This window comes from Ambystoma mexicanum, chromosome 4p, assembly GCF_040938575.1.
Source record: "Ambystoma mexicanum isolate Mex_15411 chromosome 4p, UKY_AmexF1_1, whole genome shotgun sequence".
NCBI classification, from domain to species: domain Eukaryota; kingdom Metazoa; phylum Chordata; class Amphibia; order Caudata; family Ambystomatidae; genus Ambystoma; species Ambystoma mexicanum.
In genome coordinates this window covers 899873145-899891241 of record NC_090927.1, presented here as the reverse complement: position 1 = coordinate 899891241, position 18097 = coordinate 899873145, and the positions used below count along the sequence as shown (strand labels likewise).

Genomic DNA, 18097 nt, shown 5'->3' with positions numbered 1-18097 from the left:
GATGGAGAAAGGAGACTGGCAGTGCGGGCAGAGGCTTAGCCGGGGGGCCTAGGAGCTCCAGATGCAAGGAGTGGAGAAAATGGTCGGACCAGGAGAGAGGAGTAGGTAGAGGGAGATATCAGCAGATCTGAGCGCATCCAGGTTGTGCCCGACTCAACGGGTTGGGCCCAGCGGGAAGGATGGTGAGTAAGAGTCGCAGAGGTTGCGAAAGAGATTGGCTGCATCAGGAGAATCAAGATGGATATTGAAGTCTCCAACGAGGAGAAGCATAGAGGAAGAGAGGAGGCAAAGGGGGAGAATGGCCCAGGAGGCATATAGATTGTAGCGAGAGTGAGCAAGAGGGTAGTAGAGACGCAAAGCTTGCAGACAAGACATTCAAAGGAGGAGTAGGATTCAGTGGGTATGATGGAGGCAGGGACCAATTCAGGGTAGACAAGAGCTACAACGCCTCCAGACTGTTTAGACATGGGCTTGGAGAGCATCGTGTAGCCCTCAGGAAGGAGGGTCGAAAGCAGGGAGAGCTGGCATTGCACTACGTCTCAGTGAGAGCAAGTACGTCAATTTCAAGGAGGGGACAGATATCAGAAGAATGTTTGACAGCAGAGCTAGAATTAGGGGTAGCTAGGTGAAGCGGATTGCCGCCTTGGTTTTCCTAGGTGGGGTACACCCGTCAGTGAGGGGCGATGAGGCCAGAGCCTTGGCACCCAGAGGAATGCCAAGAGAAGGGAAGAAGTTAATGAGAGGTAGAAGACGCCTTCCAAGAAGGAGGTTGGGCTGAGAGGCCAGGACCATGATAGTGTCATTTAGGTAGACATTAATGATGCACCTAGAAGATAAGAAGTTTTCCAAGAGAACTTCCCACCTGGTTCCACCATTAATGGGCCAGGAGGAAAAAGCAGAGGTTAGAGACCATATGGGGAGTCCATAGGTCAGGAGAGGGGACAGTAAAGAGGAAGTAAGTAATAGTGTGCCTGGTGGACGCAGTGACATAGTTGTCAGCAATGGGCCATCCTCGGATTGGAGGTCAGGAGTGCTTTCTTACATTTAATTCCTGCCAGACTCGAGAGGGGAAGGAAAGGTGATAGAAATCTCTCAGAACTCTAAAATCTTCTTAATTATTTTTATCCAATAGGACTCAGCGGGTTGTGATTGAACCATACTACTCATACTGGTCACGTGTGGGGTTCCGCATGGCTTGGTTTATCCCCAATTCTGTTTAACATATATTTCCAACCCCTCATGGGGATTTTCTCAAAATGTAAGTCACACTACTACTTGTAAGCGGATGATGCACAGATTTACGTACGTGTAACCAATTACCCGGAATCACTTCAGTCCAGTACAGACTGTGCACTAGAAGTTAGAAATTGGATGCAGTTGAATAAATAGCAACTAAATCCTTCAGGGTCCTAAAAACCTCCTGAACACCCAAGCCAAGTTGCCTCCCTGCCCTATGCGGTTTGATCTCCCAACATCTTTTGCCAGCCAGGTAAGGAAGCTGGGGTGTATCTGACAATCCTTGATTTCAACCATCATGTAGGGGAAACTATCAAGACCATCTATTTTTGCCTTCATATCCTACAACCTATTTTATCTTTCCTTCCAGAACCAGGCCAAAGCATTGTGGTGGGTTATTTGATTAATTCCAAGTTGCATTACTGCAATTCCATTTTGGCTGCGATCTCTACAAATTATCTCACACGGCTACAAAAGGTACAAAATGATACTGTGAGGATCTTTTTTCAGATCCCGAAATGCTCATCTGTTTTTTCTTATCTGAGGAATCTTCATTGGTTAACAGTACAGCAACGAATCACTTTCAAGATTCTTTGTCTTGTTTTCAAGTGCCTTCCTAGACACACCAGTGCTATCTTAATGCTAAAATAGTTCCTTACTGCCATTCCCGCGCCTTGCGCTCCTCTGTTCATCACCTAGCAGTTCCTGCCTCTCGCTTTGTGCACAGATGGGACAGGCGCTTTTCAGTTCTGGGTCCTCAGCTTTGGAATTCATTGCCCATATCGAACTCGGACCACACAATTCCTACTTGCTCTTCATAAAAAGCCTGAACACCTTTCTTTTTCAGTAACTTCTAGCTATCCATGTTAACATGTATACATTTACGATCTGTGCCCAAAAGCAGTTTAGTCTGCCCGGTTTTGAACTAGGAGATAGGTGCATGACAAATACCTCAAACTCATATGCACGGTAGGCCAACTGTGGTCTTTGCTACCTGCTCCAGCTCTCAGTCCAGTGTTTGACTGACTGATGGTGGGACAGAAACTCAAAAAGATAATTTTCAAGCTTCGATCAATCTCAAACAAACCACTAATACTTATTTGCAATCAGTTGATGTCAAGCTACCAGTTTTCAAGCCAAAACTAAAAACGTGCGATTCTACAAAAAACGTTCAGGCACCAACACAATATAAGCGGGGGGAAAAAAAACACTGCTCATCTATTTTTTATCAAAAAGCAGATGGAAAGCACCCCAATTAGCTAATCATCTACCTTCCTCAAGTCCACAACCTACATCCCGAACCCTTAAGAAATCGGTTCCAAAAAGCATCCGGAACCCACAGTGAGATCCGAAACTCCCTGCTAAAAACGTAACAAATGCAGAACCTGAACAGCCTGTAGATATCACAGCCTCCAGAGATAAAAACAAACGCTTCCCAGCAAGGAATTCTCCAGATACTAAAAAGCAAAAAGCACACACAAGAAGGGTAAAAAAATATTTGGAACTTTCAAGTACTGCCTGCCCAAAGAAGGGGCCCACGTTCCCTATAGATTCTAATGGCTACTGTGGCGGATCTGAAGGAGGTCACAGACTCTTTGGCGCCATTTCAATGCAGGTTTTATTAAAGAAAATTTAAACCCATCTGCCCCCATGTCTCTGGGGTGTTCCCACACTTTTGAGATTCGGGATAATTTTAGTTTAATCTCTGAATTTTGGTGATGATACATATAATATATATCAATTGTTAGCATAATAACAGACAGGCGGACAGTTGTACATTTGATATTTACGTGTACCACTATGTACCACCCTCAAGAGTGTGGAGGGTGCAAGCCTTCTGATGGTGCAAGATCTCTTAGATACACAGTTAACATGGGTTTACAACACAAGAGTGAATGCAGCCCAGGACCTCAGTTGGTCCATGGGTATTGTCATAGGGAAATAAACACAACAACAGGTGTGTACAAGTATGCAAGGGGTGGAGTTGTGTCATGGATCAACACTGTAGTGATTCGGCCACAGGGTACGAAGACTGGACGTAGGTGACTGGGATGGCCTTCTTGATGATGGAGGTGAAGGGATGAAACACTGTCCGTGGGGTATCGTGGACCAACAAGCGGTGTGGCGGTAAGGGCTTCTGAGAGTCTTCAACCATGAGGTAAGTCAGGTGAAGGCGGTGGCCCAGTGGCCACTGTTGCTGATGGAATTAGTCCAAAGAAGCTAGACGCTTCTGCTCCAGTAACCAATTGCTGGCGCCATTGATTGACACTACCGCCATCTGTAGACCCTGGTTCCAGATACGGTCCTAGTGGTACACCTACATATGAAATGTACAACTGTCCGTCTGTCTGTTATTATTCTAACAATTGATATATTATATGTATCATCACCAAAATTCAGAGATTAAACAAATATTATCCTGAATCTCAAAGGTGTGGGTCTCCCATCCTGATTTTTTGTTTGAATATACGTTCACCCTCCTGGGCATATCAGGACCGAGCCAGGCACCCTGTATTATTACCTGTGGGGTGTTCCCTACCTATCAAACCAACTAAGGTGCTCGTTAGTGGTCAATGAATGTCCAAAAGAAAATTGTCCAATTACCAAACTAAACCTAGCTGACCTACCACTATTCTAGCAAAGACAGGAGAAGGAGTCCCTTGTCCTGGGACTTGCTTCCTGAAAGTTTCTTCTTCTCTTTTAGTACAATATTTTGAAGTAGTCCCTTATGATTCCTTTATTAGTTCATACAGTTATTTCAAGGCTGTATTACAAATCCTTTCTTTACCTGAAATTTGGTTTCTTGGATCTTGGAATAATTACTTGGCTCATATAGGGTGACAAATTACCCTCTTCCCAGGGTATTGATACCCAGTCACTTCAGTTTCTCTCTTTAGATCTCTTCCTCTTGTACTTAAGTTATGATATTCTATCTCTTAGAAATATATTCTAGTCGTAGCCGTTTTTGCAGACCAACTGTTGCAACAAGGACTGTAATTTAAGGTTAGATCAAGGGATTGCTAATAATAGAATTGTTGTAGGTTCCCAGTTGTGAGCTATAGTACACTTTGAAAAAATACAGTGTCCTGCAGATTAATTCTCCAAGTAGTAATAATTATTCAACCACACCCCTGAAGGGTATTTTTCGATTTACTCGGCCTTTGACCGCTGAGGACGGACATCTGGCAACTGTGGGTAGGAATGCCCGCCCGGGGTGCATGCAGTACACAGCAGGGGTAACATTTCAGTATGCAGACTATTAGCCAGGCATAAAAAGTCACTTGCCCCCGCACTTATCTGCATACATACAGCACACTATTTAGTACTTGCAAAGTGTCCATTATCAAAAGCCAATGGCAAGTTGCAAGTTTTTATTTTGATGCTGAAGACACTAATGGAGTATCTTCAGGCAAGGATTGACTGCTGTGTGCATAGTTGAGAACTTTTGTAAAAGATCTACTTGAGCTACACGCGCACTGCCCACAATGGGAAGAGCCTCTACGTAACAGACAGGAGAATCGCTCGAGCTTCACCTTCAGAGATTGGCACTTGCAAAGTGAATTTATCCTGAAAACAGACTAGCAGTCGTCTGCAAGCGACGTTTGTCGCATAATGCATGTAGGCTGCTAAGCTTATGGAAAAGCCATCTTATGTCTCCAAGCCACACAGAATTGGTTTCGATTTATTTGTAAAGCAATTCCTGAAAACTCAACTTCATAGATATCCCATAGCAAACATCATGAGGATATTGCAGAGGGAGATTGTGTGGATTGATCTTTTGATATCCATAGTACCAAGGAGAATAAATTGTGAGTGGGCTCTCACGTATTGCATTTAGTTGAGGAAGTGTGGTGAAACTGCTAGATTGTGAGCAGGATTTACCCAGGAGACATTTATTGATTCATTCCAGGAATATGGCAGGACAGTGGTGTGAGCTAGAAGGAGAATAAGGAGTTGGTACACTTTGCCTGCTACATGCAGGCTAGACCTAGATTGTGAGCATGATTCCCCGAGAAGCACTGGTCCTTTTGGAGTTAAGCTATGATACTAGTCATGGTTATTATATGATGCTTTGGTTGCAAGTGTAACAATGGACTGAGCAGACCTCTGCAAGATCAGTGCCTCCATCTCTTACAGATGCAGAGTAAGTCACTATAAAACATCATGTGGTAGAACTATGAATGTTATATAGATGGTTAAAACTAAGGTAAATGCTAATGCATATGTAGCAAATGATCACTCCAAGATGGCTGCTGCCCATGACATTGGTTGCTAGTGGACCTCCACTAGTGTAAACAGGAGCTACAGGCACGGGGCACTCGACCAAGAATCCAGTCTATTGCTTCGCCGTCCGTTAATGAGAGAACGAGATACGCTTGTTATCTCTTTATGAGTAAGAAATTAAGGCTTAAATTAAACGGAATTTATCAGTTGTCGTAAACTTTCTTAACCTGTGACATGTGGGAAAGGCGATCACATCAGTTGGATTTGAACTAATATGTTTCGAGCATCTAAAAAACTGCTACAGGAGAAAAACTTGGGGGAATTCACTTCTCATGAGAACGTTAAGGCATACGAAGTTAGTGCATGACGTTCTAAGATGGCCACCAAGCTTTGCAACAAATGGCTGCTCAAATAGATGCTGCAAAGGTGACAAGCTTTGCTTTGAAACACAGAAATGAGGCACCAAAACAGTTTAGCCGGTCTGCTGCCTCGTTGTCCTTGAAGTTGTTAACTCTTATGAAGGGAGTATTGCAAAGAGGGGGTAGCGACCCATTGCCTCTTTGGAAGGAAGGTATTACTATCTTTTCATATATTGTTACAGAAGAACCCACATTAGCTTGAGGTTGAATGGAACACCGAGTGCCCTGTGTAGCCTGACAAAGTGGATCTGGGTGAGCAGCGTTTGTCCATTTTATGATGTGTACTATGCATAGGAGTCCTGTTAGTCAATCTGGGACTCTTACTTTACTGATGACATAATTTATTTCATTTTGTTTTAAGGCACGCATAAAAGTTGACCCTAGGGGAACCAAAGAGGTTAGTGAAAGAAATCCACAGGTTTATCAAGTCTGATAAATATAGTAAAATGGAGTAATACTATACAGTTCTTTGTAGATTGATTGAAGAATTCAAATTCACTAGAGAAAAAGACAGCTTTAAAGATAATGTATCCAAGACTCGTTGGCATTAAGGAGAGTCAGTTGCTGTACATTCTGTTTTGACTACTATTAAACGGTATTATGTTAAAATAACTTTTGGGTTTAGCATTCTGTGTACAACTACCAGCTGGATGCCAATTACATTTTTGTGTTTGTATATGGAAAAGGTTTTTGAATAATAATTGTTTGTTGAAACATCAACTGAATGCGCAATTAAAAGCACTTTGTGATGATATCTTGTCGCTTGAATTGTTCAGATTGTCAAGGAAGATTACAAATGAATCTAATGGACTAAGTCCCACAGGAGTGCGTTTGGGTTACATATAAAACTTACCAAATATTGTACTCATAATTGACTGTCACATTTGTGGAATTGTGTTAGTGCACCTCACCTCTCACTGTTCAGCTATTGCAATTGCTACAATTCCATTTATCCCCTAGGTCGCTGTATAAGATCTGCAGGAGGTACAGTCTTTTAGAGGTGGTCCAAAGTTGTGTCCACTCAGGAAAGCTTTTATTGAAAGGGGTTCATGTTTGAATCTGATTAATGTGCAGCTGAGCAGTAGGCTCAAAGACCTTCATGAAATCACCTCACTAAAAAGGAAACTAGCAAGAAGCACAAATAGGGCACGCTGGGGAATTTGTAATAAAAGACCAACTTTATTTTTACTTTTAGTGTTACAGATTTTGTTTCTGCTACGTGGCAATGCCATGGTGTTTCACCATCCTTTTGCCACCACCCGGAGTGTCTGAAATAAAATCCAAACAACGGCATGCAACATTTGTGACATTCATCAAGGCAATGGATGGATTAAACATCACCCGCCCATAACCAAGTAAAGCATGTACAGTATGGATTGAGTCCAAGCGTACACAACGTCGCTGGCGGGGCAGATTAAAGAGCAATTTAACGAACGTTGCGGAAGGCAGTTTAGTACTGGGAGAACTTGCGAGAAGAAAAAAAAAAAGTCTGATATTTAGAAACAGTTGCTATTCCATTTAGTCCATTCGTTCTTTGGTAGTTACTTTAAAAATTGTCAGCAGGTACATGCGAGATTGCAGAAGTTTCCCAGGGACCACTTCTTCCATACATACATACAAACAGGATAATATAGGAGTTTTTTCATAACTAGGAGCATAGTAGTCACTTCTGTGTGCTATGGAATTGTACAACAAGAAAGTTGCGTGCTATGGAATTATACAACAAGAAAGTGTGTGCTGTAGTGAAGAAGAAAAAACACAAAAGGGACACCATGGAATAATACAGATAACTAGCTACACAACAACCAAATTTGCAAAAGGAAACTTTTATGAATACAGTGAAGAAAAAGTGATTTTAGCTGGAGCAGTACAAAACCATAGAGAGATACAGACATATAGCTAGAGTAGTATCACTACAATGTGGAGATACCAATAGGCCAACAGGGCGTGCCGAAAGGGACAGCAGGGCAGAGACGGCCGGCACCAAAAGACTCATGCCAAAAGGGGGGGGCACTGGGCTTTGTACTAGCTCCTTACTCCCCACAGGTAGCTTCTGCTTCGTTTCCTAGGTGATGCTGATAACCCAGGAACTGCTTTGATGCACAGGAACTGCTTTGATGCACATGCTCATCAAATCCTTACTTCCAACCTTGTTCCAATATCCCACCAGTGTTTCAAATGATGTGCATTGTTCTGTTTTATGTGTTCTCTGCGTTTTTTTTCGCCCTTCTTGGGATAACCTTGTAAGGGCTACTAGGTTTCAGCTTTTAGCTAGGAGTCTTTGTCACAGGTCATTACTCTCCATCTCTTTTTTCAATGGTTAAAGAAGCATAGCCCACACGTTTAAAAGCAGTAGGCAGATTACAAAAACACCACCCACCTTCCGTGCCCAACTGGGCTAAATTGCTGTGCAGCGAACGGGGATCAGGAACCATGCACCCACATTATTTAGTATAGTATGCTGCAACATGGTATTTAAAGCTAAGAAACTTACATTTTTTAATATGAAGCATTTTAATGAATGCTCACCCTTGGCAGAATACATAACGAGGAAGTATAATCAAAAGCTACTATTGAAGAAACCTGCACTGTTCACAGTTTATACAATAAAAAGCTTTGACATTAACATTTGCGCTATGAGGTTACAATCGAGGGCTGGTAGGACACTGTGCCCTGGCGTGACATACTTTTGTTAAATACACCCAGAAAGACAAAAGACAAATACTGCATATTATTGTTTTTAAATGCATCAAAAAGATAAGTCTGTTGCATACTAAACTTAGCTATGTTGAATAAAACAGCAAAGGAATTTGTATTCCCATGCAGTGTCTAGGATGCGACTATATAGTTACATAGTAAAATGCAAAAATGTCCTCAAACGTTTCTTCACATCCATAAGAATTCACCAAAGGCATGCAACTTTTTTTTATTGAATTTAGCGGAGAAAACTCAACTTTTATCAAATTTAAACATTTCATTCATATTTTACAAATGTTCAATTAATTTAGCAATTTATACAATTTGAGAAAATTCCAAATCTAGCTAATGAAAACAAAAAAAATACCCAGACACGAGCATAACAATCAGAATAAACTAAAATTATACAAGAAATATAAAAGAAGCAGAAAAGTGCTCTGGTTAAAACAAGGTGTGCCAACAAAGGAAAAGGAGGCCACCTACACATGAGAATAATTACATCATAAAAATAATAAACCAGTAAAACATTCATACCATAAACCTTAATTATCCTATAACACAAGATGATATGCAAGGCCAAATTGAGTGTTCCATGATTCCATTAAAACTGAAAAAAAAAGGTTATTCAAGCAAGTCACATTGTCTAACATTTACGGAGCTAAGTATCCAATATATTGCTCCTCTCGATTTCTTTGCGGCCTAGGAATCCTGTGTCGTTACAAGGTACAATTTCCACATTCAAATTTATGGCATTCATAAAGTTGTAGGTTGCATTACGAATGCTAATGATGTTGATGGACAGAATGGTTGACCATCTGTTTTCCGGGGCATGCAACCAAAGTATATCATATGTTTCTAAAAAAATGTTGCTCTTATGTCCATCAGAGCAGGACAGTCTACTATTATATGTTTCAAGGTCTCCTTAGTAGATGTATCCGCACAGCATCTACAAAAATTCTCTTTCCCATTGATAAGAGGTCTTCTTGCTAAGACATCTCGTGTGGCAAACAGATTAAATCGGAGACGCAAAATTAAAGATCTCAACTGAGGTGAAGGAGCTCTGTGCAAATAAGTTTCCAGGAATTTAAGCTTTTTTAAGTGCAAAAGCAACAGTATCAAAGTGCTTATAAGTAACACACATAGTTCTAGTGTCGATCCAGTCTAACTTAAAGATCTTATCTTTTGCTCTGGTTTGATTCATGATGAGTATTTCAATACTTACATCTGCCCTTACCAGAGTTTTCAAAATGTATGTTGACCAAGAACGGACAAAACCATGTGACGATGGATGTTAACATATAAACGGACAAAGTTGCCAAAATGTTGTCGGTGCACGTGTAGGCTAAACATTTGCGAAACAGGGCACAAAGCCACCATTCATATTTCGCAGCAAAGGATGCGAGTCCCAACTCATGTCGCAGCCATGGACCTGGTACACATTGTGGCAGATGGAGCACAGACTTCCAGAATGTTGCCTCCAATTTATTTAAAAAGGATGTTTTAATTATGTTTTTAGTCTCAAGACCATAGAGAATTGTTGGTAACACTTTCTGTCGCCAGTACAAGATGGCAGGTCTGATGGAAAATTTGCCATACATGTATAATACCAGTCTTGTCTGCGAAATGGCGGAGACTAATTTGTGTTCAAGGGACCCTAACTGTGAATCAGTTTGCGCCATACCATCAACCAGTATCCCCAAATACAAATAATTTGGAACCACTTCCACACTTACATCCTTAATTCTCCAGTCCATCTTGGCCATTTTAGTCATTTTAGGTGCATAATACACTATGTGTGTTTTCTTCATATTTGTGATTAATTCATTATCATCCAGGTATGTACTTAATGAAGTCAATAAGAGCTGGAGGCCTGTTGGAGTTTTGGAGATTAGCACCAGTTTATCTGCATACCACAATGCTTTAATTGTCACATCATTCATTTTTGGCGAGTCCGAAACACTTGGATAAAGGCCTGCATCACATCATGTATTAAGAAATTAAGGAGGGCAGAAGCAAGGATACACCCCTGCTTCAGCCCTCTTGATGTGGAGATTGCCGCGGATAAGAGACCCATCATTGACAATCTGACCCTTACAGAAGTCAGCGAGTGCAACCCAAAAATAATGTCACATAAAGTTGCAGGACACTTGGCGGCTTGTAGCTTGTCAAATAATTTGACTCGGGAAACCGAATCAAAAGCCGAGTGTAAATCAACAAAGGCGAAATAGATAGGTTGTTTTAAGATCTGGGTCTGTGATTTGAGAGCATTAAGAGTTAAGAGATTAATTACCGTCCCCAGCCCTGCAACAAAACCTGTCTGATTAGGGTTACGCTGATTATGAACTAGGGACCACTTGGCAAAGTCCCTCAAGACTAAACTTGAAAATCTCTTTCCAGGGGCATCAAGCAATGCGATAGGGACCCCCCGGCCAGTTATCGCCCAATCACCCTTTTTAAAGATTGGAACAATTAAAAGAGGATTTCCAAGACGTTGGTATGGTCTTGGATATCATAATTTGTTGGAAAATATTATTGAGGATAGCAGCCCATCTAGTTGGATTTTGTTTGAACATGAGATTGCTCAAGCCATCCGGTCCCACAGCTATAGACGATGACGATTTCTTTATAAGATCTTCTATTATTTCCTTGGAACATTCTAACCACCAACTTTTTGGACTCTGGTTCTTATATCCATAATTTTCAAACTTCACATCTGCATAAAGATTTGAGAAATGTTCAAGCCATAAGGCTTCAGACACCCGGCTCAATTGCTCACTGGCTTGTATCGGATTAGAAGTTCCATTCAGTAAGGCCCACACTTGATCAGAGTCTTTATTGTATACTGACTGCATGAAAGCTTCGCTGTCAGACTGAAATAACCTTGCTTTCCTGGCACGAGTCCAATTGCGATATCGGCACTTGATCCTTTTACATGCCTGATTATGCTCAATTAAAGGCAACCTGATAGTGGCTTTTAGCTCTCTCATATACATAATTCTAGACTGGTAAACAATAGGATCATAGTTGTGCTTATGTGCAGAATGATATGGACCTTTATCAAGATAGATATTCTGCAAGGAAGATAACAAGCCAGTCTCCATCCCAGTGAGCTTCCATGTCACCTCCACGAAAGCATCGAGTGATTTATTGGTCCATTTAAAATGAGTTTTGGCATTATTAACCTGTAGAATTTGAGTGGACCATTGTTGGTTATGCCCACACAAGTTATGGTCCCTATGCCAGAACACGGTTAAAGGGTAATGATCACTTGCAGTTTGTTCACTTACTTCAAATTTGACAACCCTTGAGAGCAATCCTGCAGTCATAAATACATAATCAATTATGGATTTGGAAGATCCCCCTCTCCCATGTGTGGTGGGGAGAGCTATCTCCCAAAAAGGCTCCATTTGCCATATAAAGATTATGATCCGACACAAACCTGCGCCACCTCTCCCTGACAGAAGCACATGTTCCTTTTTTCAAACAAAAGCAATCGAGATTTAGATCACCAACCACGACACTTGCTGTAACACCATGATCCCGTGCAACAGTTTCTAGGAGGGTAGATAAATTTCTATAAAAGGTGTCTTCTGAAATACCTAGGGGATTAAGATATAAGTTTATCAATGCCAACTATCGATTAGAATCAAATATTTTAACCAATTGCATAAAGTTGTTTAGGGCAGCCCATTAGGTCATGCTCAGCCATTCACTTGTTTTAACTGCCACCAAGAGGCCTGATGAAGATCTCCCCTTTGTGGCCGCCATTGCTGGGAGCAAGATAACATCATGATCGTCCCACAAAGGTGGTCTTTGTAACCAGGATTCTTGCAGGGCCACTATATCATATCGATTTAGAAATTGGTTTGATTCCCATTGAAGGTGAGTATGTCCCCTGCTATTCCAGCTCACTAGGTACAGGGTATGTTTGATAGCTTCAGTTAATGGTTATGTTCTTGGGGCATTCACTTCCACATGTCGAGGTATGTCAACGGGGCCACAATAAGAGCATGAACAAATGGGTTGCTGCCGTGCTTCCTCATTTACAACAGTTTTGCATTCAAAAGTTACCTTTTTTTCCTCCATCAGGCGTTCAGGGTCCTGTGCTACCAAGAACCCCATCTTAAACAATTCCATTTTCGCTTTCCAGATCGAGTTTAGGACCAGGCCCGATTTGATCCACAGGCGCACGATGGACAGATTTTGGTCATAAACAAAGTTGACCTGGTCAATATCGCCCGTGTGCAACTCCCACAGCCAAATCCAAACACCCATGCCATATTTAGTGAAGTTTTATCGATGATTTGGTTCCAAAAATTATGCCTTCCAAACAAAAAAAAAACATAAGTGCAAATTCTCTAGAGGCAAAAAAATGCACACTATTGACCGGGATCCACTTTCATTTTTAATATCAAACTAAAATCTTATCAGACAAATCAGAGCTTCACTTTTTAAGCAAAGAAAAAAAATAATATCACTATCCATAGATGCGGAGCACGTGCAGAGGGGGAAAAAATTATGAATACATCACAAAATGCACAAAAATATCAAAATCTCTCACACCTATTCAGTCATACGCAGTAGGTTCGGAGGGATACAATTAAATGAAAAATCTACCTGGAAACTCAAAATAATCTGCTGAACCAAATGCACTGTATGCGTCGACAATGGATAATGCTGCAAGTGACTTTTATTGTATTTAGTTTATTAGTTTGTAACTTCCAGTGTAGATGTGTTAATATGCCACCTTAGCCTTTGTGTCTTGTCTCACCTTGGTGTCTGGTTTTGCATTTTTGATATATGAATACATTCAAAAGCAATGCGACTGTGTTTAAGAATACAAGAGAAATAACAATGGTGTCTGTATAAAATTTAAAAAAACACAATACAATGACATTTATTGATTTAATCAAAACATTAACAGTGTAGCTAAATGACTTGTGCTATGCTATATGTAATGAATGAATAATCTGAAGAGTGTTGTTCCAATAGTTTAAATGGTATTGAATTGTTTTGGTTCTAGTAGGTACCCTCCTGTGTTTTTCTCCGTACACATTTCCTAACATTGTAGAGGAACTTTTGTAACCAAACGCGCTGTATGGCTGCTGAGCATGTGCAGAACAAATGGTGGGACAAAATAAAAAATATTCTACGGAACGCACAAAAAGATCAAAGCTCCAAACACAAGCACCCACTCATAAATACATCACCAAAATTCAAGCCTATTTCCACTCTATGTTCTATGACCCGCAGAGATACATGATCATTTCAAAAACATCACACAAATCAACAGATCCCTTGCCACTCCCAGAAAAAATCGCCCAACATAAATTCCAAACAAATCATTCAAAATTCACTTGAAAAAGTTATACAAAATCTCCAAACATTGGGGATCACCAATGTTAAGGTATAACCTATTATTAAAGACAAAACATAACATAAAACCAACATTGTTGGAAAATAGTTAGAAAACCAGCAGTGCATTCTAAAAGCACACATTACAATTTAAACCCGTCTTAAATGACAGTTATTATTTAAGCGGGTGTGTTTGCTATCTCATAAAAAAACCTACAAGTGCCGTCAGCTTCACCCTACATTTTACACAAAAAATAATCACATTCTAAGTACAAGTAAGCACACACACAACAGCGATAAAAAAGCAGATCACAACAATACAAAAGACGTTAAAAAAAACTCCAAAAGCATAGGTTAAGGCTCCAACATTAAAGATGGAATGTATGCCCAATGTTTTCAGACGTTTAACCTTAACTTGGAAAAAATTGGATCATCTGCTGTTTATTCTTCAAACCAATATGCCCTTTTTTAAGTTCAATGTACTACACAGATTGTTCGCTTTGTGTGTATTGTATACACAAGCATCTGTCTACCTTGTTTTGAGGTGTGTGCGTGTACATAAGGGGGAGGTGAGGTTGTTATCTTCTAGAATACATAACTATTTAAATGGACAAATTGCGACACAGGGATATTAACTGACAGACTGATAAAAGGCAACCCTCTTCCCAGCTAACAATTGTGCGAGCTAGTGTTCGGGAATTAGGGTCGCGTGGAATGTCAGGCTATTTTAACTCGTAAAAAAACGATGCCTTCCAAGGCAGCTCCTGGCATTGCACAGCAGCAGCGTTTCTGACAGACACAACGGTGACCGGAGGCATGCGGGCGGGCAGGCCGGTGCCTGTGAGGAGCTGAGTAAGCGGCTGCCCGACCTGCTGCCTCAGTGTGTCAGGGGTCATCCGGCCGCGCGGCTTGCAAAGCTCTGCGCCTCACGACCTCCAAAACCACTGGCACCGCCTGCTGCTTGGATTTAAAGTCAAACAAAAAAAAACGGTGCACCTGTGTGGTATACACGAAAAGCAAACACCGCATTAATTGACGTTATGACATGGTCTTAAGGAATACGCTTGGGTGACATTACACCCATTGAACTTCTCATTTTTGTTTTGAAAGCGTTTCATCTCGCACATGCCGATTTAACCCGTTGTATACTGTGGTAGGGGTTGGAATACATTGATATTCGGCGCATTCTAGGTTAAGCAATCATCAGAAATGGAATAGCATAGCGGCTCCTCATGCGTTGCCATTATATAGGTTGCATAAACACAATGCGCGCTTGCACGGATGCGCAGTGAGGCGGCGCGGGCTGTCCTCGTCGCCGCGCGCCTCGTGCGCAAGGTTTGTAAGAATGAGAAATAAAGTGTAATCCCTGGGCTGTGGAGAGCTGCCGAGCTCGGGATTGGACGGCGATGATCTCACGATCATCGCGGCGCTTGCGAGAGAGGTACCAAAAATAGCCTGATCCCGAAAAGGAGAAAAGAGATTGCGGGGCTACACGGTGAGCAATATGAGGGCACTGGAACAGTACCTATGCTCCAAGAGAGCAGGTTAGAAACGAGCACCCCGCACTGCAAGGCCAGGTGGCCGTAAACTGTCTTAATCCCCCACGAGATTAATAGATGTTAATTAGTAGTTTGGTTAACCGTGTCCCGCTATACGCATGTATACACTTTTAAAAACATAAAAATCAGCGTATGTTTTTTGTTAACACTTAAAAGCTGCGTTTTTCTGATGTACGTGAAATTAGGGATGATGACCAAGGCATGCTTGGCAGTGATGTGGCGCTGGGTGCGAGATGCCCGTCTTGTTTCTGTCGCTTGTTTCTGTCGCTCTGCAAGGGGCAGCGTTGACCTTTCAGCTCGAGCAGTCAGCGCACGTTGGCAGGTGCACGCCAGATCAGTGCTCATCCACTGCAGGGCTGCGCTCTCACTGTATGACCCAGCACTGGCTCGCTCCCATGACACAGCCTGCAGCACGCACCATGCGAGAAGGCAAGGAGGGGGGCATCACTGCACGTGTCTGGACACCAAAAACACCAACAGCGCTACCTCCCAGAGAATCCAGCAACGCCTTGGTAATTCGCCTCAAAAATCAAGGTCCGCACGTTCAGACCTAACAGGCAGTTGCGGTGCTGCGGCACCGCAAAGGCAGTAGGTGCCTCCCCTCCTCCCCCACATACTTGAGGTCAGGCAACTGCTAAGCTCCATTTTACACACGACCAGCAGGGTGGTGTAAACAAAGAAGCGCGGGGGCGTTACACAGAGGTAAACACCTCAGTGCGCTGCCCACCTGATCCACCACTCTCACCAACTGGCAAACAAGCACATGAACCAAGTACCATTTTAATTATTTAACCCATTTGCGAGCCTGACATTGAACGTTTCTGCGTCCTCAATTTCTAATTGATTACCACGGCGGGGTGGGGGGTGCAAGATGCAATGAACAGAAGGGGGCGCTTCTGCTTAAGGCATCTGCATCTGCTCACACTAGCAGCACACGACCACCAGAGGCATGCCCGAGTTACCAATGCGTACCCCTCCCCCTGCCCGAGAAAACATCTATCTGCATGCAACACGGTAGCCAGCCCTAACCTGTGCACTCCTGTCGCCCCCACACGTGCACAGGCTGCAGCCCGGGCACCAGCTCCCAAACATGTGACCGTGGGGTGCCCCGTAACCACACTACATACCGACCGACATCGGGAACACAGTGGTCCTGGGGTTGGGAGGTGGTGCAAACCCCTCATGCGCCCAAGTGCGAGAACAACCTCTTTGGGAGGCGGGGGTTGATGCTTTTACTAAGCAACCACAAAATATACACATCCAGCCGCCGCAGGAAAAGGGGCCTCTACTGGGTGTTCACAAGCAACTCATCTACCCATAATAAGAAATGCAATTAACAGCAGCATAACAACATTCCCATACCCCTACAGCTTGACCCACCGCAATAAAAGAAGGCGGAAAAGCAGTACTCACCAACGGCAGATTCTGATTTCACTTTCCATTCACACCAAGCCGTTTTCCGGCGAAGCGAGGTTGCTGTCAGTGGTTTTCGGAGATTTGTTTTGTTTACTAATAATCTCTCTGGTCACATGGCAGTGTATGGGCGCATGCCCCCCACCCCCTGCAGTCCCCGGGCAGTGTGTGCTGCCCTAAGATGCCCCCTCAAGCACGGTGACAGGGAGGTGTGTAGCTGCCGCGGTCCTTGTTGCTTTCAGCGTGAAGGGCTCTGCTGCAGGGTGCTTGTTGTTGTGCGTAAACGGTGGTTCGCGCGGCCGCTCCTCCCGCGGCGCGTGCGGATCCTCTCCGATTGTTACTCTCTCTCTCTCTTTACCCGTCCCTGCCGCCCTCCCCTGGCGGTGGCTGAACACGCCTTCCGCCCGCTCCTCAATCGCTACATTGTTGACATTCGCAAGGTGACGTCACCCCCACCAGCGCTCCATTCACAATAAACTTGACGCTCCAGGGAGGAGGAACAGCGGAGGAGGCGTTAGTGTGAGAGCAGGGGCGGCGCAGAGAAGTGGAAATGGGACTAGCATTGCGGGCCGTCTAGGGGAAAGGAACGTTAAAGCAGAGGCCACAGTTAAAAGGTTAGCTTCGCTTGGAGGATGACAAGTGCACCTATTACATAGAGCTTCGCCAGCTGGTAAATAGAGTTCTAAAATATGACAATTTTTTATGAGCGTACATATTTGTTTCTTATAACATTTCTTCTTCTAAAATATATCTTTTTTGTCCAATCATATTATTTATAGCATAAAAATGTTATAATTTTCCAAGAAGTATTCCTGGTTAGGTACCTAGCTTATAAATTGAAATGTAAAATGAACCCTTCAAATATGGCCACGATGTCGGAGAAATAGTTAACCGCGCTGTTAGGCTTGATTCACGGTCTTCCTTTTTCTGTACGTTTAGGCAGTCCCTCTTAGCTCTAGTCATTCTTATTCTATACAAGTAAAAACGGGTACATGAGGTTGTCATTGCTTCTCCCTATATCACTCCAGGCCGCGTGTTCACCCAGTATTCACTTGCCGTTTCAGTTCTGTCACTGGCGCGACTGTACTCAACTGTCTGTGATAATGGCCCGATTACTTACCAATGCTCTTCATTACTCTTAGTCCTACTCTTCCTCGTCACAGTACTCAAATATGAGGCTTGCCCTCCCGCCAG

The 18097-nt window shown here is 42.8% G+C and overlaps 1 protein-coding gene across 1 annotated transcript in view; it reads right to left on the bottom strand.

Annotated features, from left to right (window-relative positions):
* BACH2 (BTB domain and CNC homolog 2) overlaps positions 1 to 17349 on the bottom strand; it is a 1375433-nt gene extending 1358084 nt beyond the window's left edge. The window contains exon 1 of the mRNA XM_069606473.1: positions 16904 to 17349. The gene's annotated coding sequence lies outside the window, so the exon portion shown is untranslated. The remainder of the gene's footprint in view (positions 1 to 16903) is intronic.
* Between the last annotated feature and the right edge of the window lie 748 nt (positions 17350 to 18097).